The sequence below is a fragment of the Neophocaena asiaeorientalis genome, unplaced genomic scaffold (assembly GCF_003031525.2).
Source record: "Neophocaena asiaeorientalis asiaeorientalis breed wild unplaced genomic scaffold, Neophocaena_asiaeorientalis_V1.1 scaffold548, whole genome shotgun sequence".
NCBI lineage: Eukaryota > Metazoa > Chordata > Mammalia > Artiodactyla > Phocoenidae > Neophocaena > Neophocaena asiaeorientalis.
In genome coordinates this window covers 896,443-904,457 of record NW_020172009.1, presented here as the reverse complement: position 1 = coordinate 904,457, position 8,015 = coordinate 896,443, and positions in this window count along the sequence as shown.

Here is an 8,015-nt window from a genome sequence, read left to right as displayed (position 1 = left end):
GAGCCTACTAATCCAGTTTTTGGTACATGAAGGATTTGGAATTGATATGGGGCCATTTTCTGGCTAAAGGAATTGTGGAAGAGAGCAAAATGAGTAAACAGGGCAGAATGGGAATAAATGGCATTTGGAGGACCACGAGAACACCTTGTGTGTAGTCTTGCATGAGAGGTCACTGTGTCCTGGAATGGCTTGGATTTGGCTGGACTCCTGGGTAAGGACTAGAACTTTTCTGAAAGTCTTTCCTAAGTCTAGAATCCCTGTAAAACAGTCACTCAACTAAGAACCTACTACAAACAATACAAGGCATAGGAACCAAAGATAAGCACCATTCCTAACTACAGAACTTATATTTAGTGAAGTGAGATGTGATATGGATATGAATAACTAATTCAAGAGAAGATCTGATAACAGATGAGGCAGAGAAAGAATTCAGGACAGGTCTCTTGCAGGATAGGACATCTGAGCTCAGACTCTAAACAAACTATTTTCCACAGCAGTTTACTTTTTAGATTTATGTAACTGTCGTCTCACCCACCTTTGAAAGCGTTAAACACAAGGTAACCACTTCCCCCAAGCAGCTGCAGAGGTAAAGATGGAGCAACTGTTTATATGAGGTACCACTGAAACAAGAGTATGACAAGTGGCAGCCTGACCAATGTTCCAATAAAGGAGGGCCTTCTAACAGCTCTTGACTCCTATCCAGGCTCTGGAAATTAAGTGGGAAAATAAAATCATAGGTAAATATGTGGACGTAACCCTCCCCCACACACTCAAAAAATATAAATAAGCTACTGCTTGTCTCCAAGTCCTTTTGTTCCTGACTTAACAATCGCCTAGGTAACTTGATGTGTATGATCTCGCCAGACCAGTTCATGGGGGTAGGCTTCTTCTTACTACATTGCCGACGTCCCTTTTGGCCTCATCCATGACTCTTCAGCTGCATCAAGTTTGGCGTCTGGCCTATCAGAACCATCAGCTACCAGCAGTGACACCAGAAAGGTCTTGGCGACTGCTCTGAGGACCAGGGCCGCTCCTTCTGTGCAGCTCTGGATGCTGGTGAGCAAAGTGGCGCTCTGAATGGACCCTGTTTAGTGACCACAAGTCAGGTTCAGCGGGTCTCCTGGCAACTGTTAAGTACTTGCCTTTGGATGATTTTTCAAAATGTCTCAGCCTACAGAAAGCAGCTTAACCCTTCAAGGTTTGAGCTGAAAGCTCAAGGAGGAGGTTTCAAAAGAAAGTGTCATAGCCAGGGCTAGAATGTACATATTCTGTGCAGGTTTTCTATCAGCTTTGTGTTTTTAACCTCCCTACACCTGCCTGTCTCCACCTACCTGCTCTTTATTAAATCTACTGTGGCAAGACAGTGTACAATGAAAGCAGGGCACCAGAATAAAGCAGACCTTCTTTTCCTACATCACAGGAGGGGCTAATAGAAGTACCAAAATACTTGGTACTTACTGATAAGTAAGCAGCTTGGTACTTACTAAGAAGTACCAAAATACTTGGTACTTACCAATACTTGGTAATACTTACTAATGTGAAATGCAGGAAATATGTGACAAAGGAGGGTACCACGGACCATGCAGAAAATAAAACATGATATGTTTCACGGCTTAAGAGCCATTTGAGCAGTAGCAAGATTAAAAAACATGTGAGATTTTGACGGATGGTACGAGTATTCCAGCAGAAGGAACATGAGTAAAAAAAATATGGAGGTAAATAACAAGAGGCACAATATAAGGCACAGTGACTATCCATTCGGCTAAAGTCTAATGAACGGTAGGCATGTTTGGAAAGACAGACTTGGAATGCATCAGGACAACCTTAAATGTAGAATAAAGGGTCAGGACTCTATTGAGTATGGCAATTCTCAAAGACAGACCAATAGGATATTCCCTCATGGTTTGCAAAGCAGTTCATTCAATCCCCTCTCTCCATTAACTGATACTTCCAGCCTAATTCAAATTTACCTGTACTTTGTTGCAGGGAACTTGCCTTTCCCTTCATCTCAGCAGCAGATATAGTTAATACCCACTAGAAATTCACATCTTCTAGGACATCATCAATTCAAGCCAAGTATTATGCATTTAGTTTGTGGTAGGTAGACACTAGAAAGGGGACAATAAAGGTACAGTAGAGTCATGGTTCTACATTCAGCTCACTATTCTACAGTGATTCTGAAAAAAGTTACTTCTAGAGTTTCTTCTTTTGTCAAATCTCAAACCAAGGCAATTCTTAGTACAATGTAGCTATTTGCAAGGAAGAGATTGTGATCCTAGTACTATTACATTTTGTTGATCTGAAATATTAAACAGAGATGACCTAGAAGAAAAGAATAATCTAGCATGTCCTTTTTATTTTCAGCTGTAACTAAAATGATTCTCCCAACCCAAAGAGCATCTATTCAAAGCACGAAATCATGACTATAAAGTAAAAAGGGTATGGAGCGTGAAAAAGTCAAATATGAATAGAAAAAACAAAAAAAACAGACAAAACGTAACTGGTTTTTAATAAGTCACTGCTTGTGGAAGTATGTAAAAAGAATAATTTCTTTCAGAATGATCTGCCTTTCTTTAGAAAGAATATTTTGGGGAAAGAGAAGGTTAGTATTACCTATCCTAGTAATAGATGAAAGACTGCCCCACATCTTTTTTAGAAGTGGTGCTTATATATCAAATAATCAATTTGCTAAACTGTTTTTTCCATGTTAGATATATATTTCTACCACATTTAAAGGTGTACCACGCTCAACATGCCATTTAGCCAGAATAGTATGCAAGAGACAAAAAAATTGGACATTCCCACAATGCATTTCAGAGCATTTAAAATTCAGACTATTTCACATTTTAATGGTTCAACCTTCCAATACGTGATCCATTATAATATTTTCAGCATAAAACAACAGTGAAAATGAGATGAGTGAATTAAATCCCAAAGGGGTGTGTCTTGCTACTTAGTATACTGGACGCAGATTAAATACCTACCCAATGTGATTCCTGCGCATATTAAACAAAAGTACAACTTTCTCAAAAAAAAAAAATTTTTTTAAAGCAAGTTAAATAGCCAAGTTCTACTTTCAAGACAAACATACCAAGGACCTCAGCAGCCTCCAAATAAGTTTGAAAAACAACACAATACACATCTTCCCTGCTGTAATTAGACTTGAGGTGTACAACATGAACTACAAAGTGTCCAAGACAAAACTCTTAATGCTTTTAAGCCTCTCAGCAAGGTTGCCAAAGGGGATCCACATGTCTCATTGTCTGGATCGGTCCAAAAGTGCTGTTATCTAGAACCGATGCAAATTACTGCAATGTAAATAACTAGCATCAGTTTCGGTGAAACGCAGTTGGAAAGGATACTGACTGCTCACTTTCTAAGTGTTCAAAACATACTAAAGTGCTCCCAAATCACACATTATTTGGTCCTCTCCCAGAACAAGCCATTTCCAGAGACCTCATTCTCAAACTTGACTGACCCAGGGAACCCACAGGAGGAGACGAATTACCTTGCAGCCAGTTGTTGTGAATACCCTGGGCCCTACTTGGAAACTGGTCCATAAAGAATTGGGGACGAACATGACTACTTGATATCCAATTCACAGCTAAGACAACACTAATGAAAAAGCAGTGTTAGACTGATCTAAAACACTCCAAAATGAGTGGTAACATCATCAAATAAAGGCTCAAAGTCAGTCACTGTATTTTATTTACATAATTTATCTTAGATTTAATTTTTTTTGTTTTTGGACAATTCATCCACTAAAATGGGCCAGTCTCAAGAGTTGCCCCCCAACCTTGCCAAAGCAAATGACTTCTGCATAACTGGAAGTCATCTCCAAAGGACTTGCCCATGTTTTCCCTATTTCACCCATTTGATATTTGCACAAAAAATATGCCCTTTGTCTTAAAAGTTGCCTGACTTGATGTTTAGGCAGAAGAGCAAGTCCCATGTTACGATATTTCTGCAAGTGATTTTACATTTCCTTTTTTCCAAAAAGGTAGCTGCCAACTTAAATGTGTGACACAGTGGGGATAAAAGTTGATTATTAACTTTCAACAACTCCAGGGGTCGTTACCTGAAACCTCACACTTTGGTTCATTACACTTTAACTATTCAAAAAGTTACCTTAACCCCAAAGAACAGAAAGGCACTGTTTAGTTCTTCAGGTCACAATGCCATCATTGGCTACACAGTCTGTTACAGCTAAGACAAATGCGAATTACAATACTTCGGGGAGATGCAAAAACTATGCTGGGCTGGGCAGTGTTAGTTAAGCTACGAAGTGCTTGATCACCCATGATGGAAGAGGTTCAAGATGATTCATCCTTCCCTGTAAGAGACTACGAAAGTCACAAGCCCACAGAGCAGTAACTGACAGCTGGCCAAAGTAGAAGACATTTCTAAGTAACCTGGGGATATCTTAAACAATTAATTGGCCTGGAAAATTGGGTGAGGATTAGTCACAAAGCTCCTCATCCTCTCCTGGAAGAAAATGTGACAGTATGCCTTTTCTATGGAAATTTCTTTGTATATGTGTATACACTTGGTATGGCCTTAATGCTGCAGTTAAGGATTTGTTTGGCTACCACCTGAAGCAGCATGTTAAGCAATTGCTTCCTACTGTACCTTTCTGTTTCTCACTGGACTCTTCACCTTGAACAACCAATTAATTCCCCTTTGTCCCTGATTCTTCCCCATTTTTTGCATGAAGTCATAAATGTTATGGCAGTTATTTTTTGGCTTGTAAAAAAAATCTATTTCTGCAGTTTGAAGATGGAATGTAAAATTTCTGTGATACATGTATATAAAAATATATTTATTGAACCATCCATATACACATATCCATGCTGATTCCAATGGAAAAAAAATTAAAGTTTTCTGAAATTTTCCCTGTGGTTAACTCACAGTTGTTACTAGTTAACCGACTTTGTATTAGAACTTTTGAAATCTCCCCATTACCCGAGAGGAACCTACATATCATCTGGAAAACATCATTTCACTTAAGACAAGGCTTTATGCTGTTCATTCAAGATATATTTATTGATAGGTGCTATGGGAGATACAAAGATGACTCAGACACAGATCCTGCCCATAAGGAGCTTACAGTCTAGTAGGGAGGATAGAGCACATACATGGGATACATGGTCAGAGCTAGGTTTCAGTAAGATGCATCTAATATCATGTAGAAAGTAGGCTGGGAATAAGAAGAGGTCAAGGAAGCTGAGAGGCCACTGAAATTATCTAAGTGAGGAGGAAGATGTGAAAGACTGCTGAGGTAGAACTGACAGGACTTAGCTGGACACTGGATTTGAGGAGTAAGGAAGCAAGAAGCAGATGACTAAGACTGAGTCTAAGGTGACTAAGACGTAAGTCTAAGGTGACTTAGACTTATGGCATGGGTGATGACAAACTGAGAACAGAGTAGGTTTGGGAATTGAAATTTGGCGCATACAATTCTTGTGCATAAACACAAAGTGCCCAGGATATACTGAGCACAATCAGAAAGAAATAGCTAAGGGCCCAGACCGGGGATGGAAGTACTTCAAACTGACCAGTGACTTCCTCCCTCCTCTACCCACCCCTCAAAATTTCCCAACAATCCCCTCCACTATGAAATGCACAGGGCCTATAATTTACTGAATTAAGTCTGGTCTCTAGGCATGCCTCCCTTGTGAGAAAGAAAACAGAAATACATTAACTTATTAATTGAGTGAATCATCATTTACGGATGCTTTCACGTACCTCCAGGAGGAAGGAGGAATAAAGAGATTAATCCTCAAGTCCTTGTCCTCCAGGAGATTATGGTCTCATAAGGCAGGTCTGTTCTAATTCTACGCTGAAGGGGTAAGTTATTAGCTAAGAGAAAGGTATAAAGTATTCTAGGAACACATTTTAAAGTGAAGGTTGGGACAGAATTTCAAACAGGAGGGACAATGTGTAAGGAAAGTAGATGAGAATAAATTTGTTCCTCACTTCAAATTCTGCACAAATCAACTCCGAGAAGGGGGCTACCCTCTCGTAAGACATCTTTTCTCTTAGGGGAGAAAAAAAAAAAAGCTCAAACTAGGCCTTGAAAAAAATGGCTTTGATGGTAAGAGATTTGGGGGAGATGGGGGTGGTGAGGAGAATGCAGATGCAAGTCTATCTTCAGGGAAGTGAAGGCACTTGAAGCCACGGAATCAGCCATACCTGGCTTGTTAGAGGAACCGTAAGTAGTTCAGCATGGCTGGAGCATCCTTTCACGAAGTACAGGGAAAATCAGTGGAAAGGAAGATTAGGACCCTGATTCAAACACGGTGCTGCCAGGCACTGAACAGGGTACATGCCTAAGACTTTCAAATGGCTGCCCCTTAGGAGCTTACAGTTATAACAATACAAGGTGGAAAAAGCACCACAATGTACAGAATGCAAAATGCTGAAGGATTTAGGAGAAAATTACAGCTGAGTTTCAGCTATTAACACATTAGGATACCCAATAGCTTTCTGACAGCTAGTAGTAAACCCATCCCTGAGGGGAACACAGTTAATGTCCTTATTGACAACAGGCCCTGGTAGAATTGGGCATTAAAACAGTTCTAAGAAAACAGAAAACTTGGGTATGAAAATGGAGCTAATGAAGCAACGGAGTAAGCATATAAAATGTGGCTCCTTCCCTTTTCTCCCCACATCCTACCCTTTAACAGCTCTGGCTTACAGAGCGAACATAGGGCAGGACTGGCAATTCCCGAATGTGCTTTAAGCTGACTTGAAACTCTGTACTAGTAATCTGGGCCATCTATCTTTTGAAAACTTATGGGGTTATACAAATCACCTTAGTCCTTTCCAGCACTAATATTCTAAGAATTACAGGAGTCTCCTGTTTCTTGTGGTAACCATCAGTACGGGAAGAAAAACTTTATGGAACTATTCTGATGTTTCTCACTTAAAATTATGATTTTTTTCTTTTATATAAACCGTAAATGATTCCTATCCCATCAGCTAAGTTCCATGCCCACCCCACTCTTCTTCAAAACCAACATCTACCTATACCTATACCTATACCTATTTTTAACATCATGTGTTCTGCATAATCTAAAGTGTACACTGAATCTTTAAAGAAACGAAGTCCCTTCTTCTTTCCTACTTCCTTATGTCTTATGTCTTCATTTAAAAGGCCCAAATCAGGGTACATACGCTCCTCATAAAAACATTTAAGAATTTAAACCAAACCCAAAGTCAAACAGGTGACAACAAAGCTTAGGGAGATTATCAGTAACCAAAGTGGTTAATATAGCAGTAGTTAAAACTGTTTATATACATATTAAATGATACAACCATCCCTCTAACTACAACCAGTAATACAGGCAAACTTCCCATAAATGGGTTTCCGAAAAATAAATATCTGCTAAAGTAATTCAACAGTGAATTTTTGGTAAGCATCGCTTACTTTTTTAAAAAACAAAAACACATTGGATACGAGTCCCTTAGGAATCTGTGACACTGGACATATTTCGAAGTAATAAACACATATGGATTTCTGTAACTATTCAGGTCACATGGTTTATGGAAGTAAGAGGAGAAATGATTTCCAATACTATTTTATTTTCCTCTCACTGGGAACTAAAAAAAGCTACCAGGTTCAAGTGGAAACTGGAAGAGAGGTCGACTTCAAAAGTCATGCAATCAAAGACAGAGGCTTCCCTGGTGGCGCAGTGGTTAAGAATCTGCCTGCCAATGCAGGGGACAGGGGTTCGAGCCCTGGTCCAGGAAGATCCCACATGTCGCGGAGCAACTAAGCCCATGAGCCACAACTACTGAGCCTGCGCTCTAGAGCCCGCGAGCCACAACTGCTGAATCCCGCGCGCCGGAACTACTGAAGCCCGCGTGCATAGAGCCCGTGCTCCGCAACAAGAGAAGCCACCGCAATGAGAAGTCCGCGCACCGCAACGAAGAGCAGCCCCTGCTCGCCGCAACTAGAGAAAGCCCGCCCGCAGCAAGAAAGACCCAATGCAGCCAAAAATAAATTAAAAAAA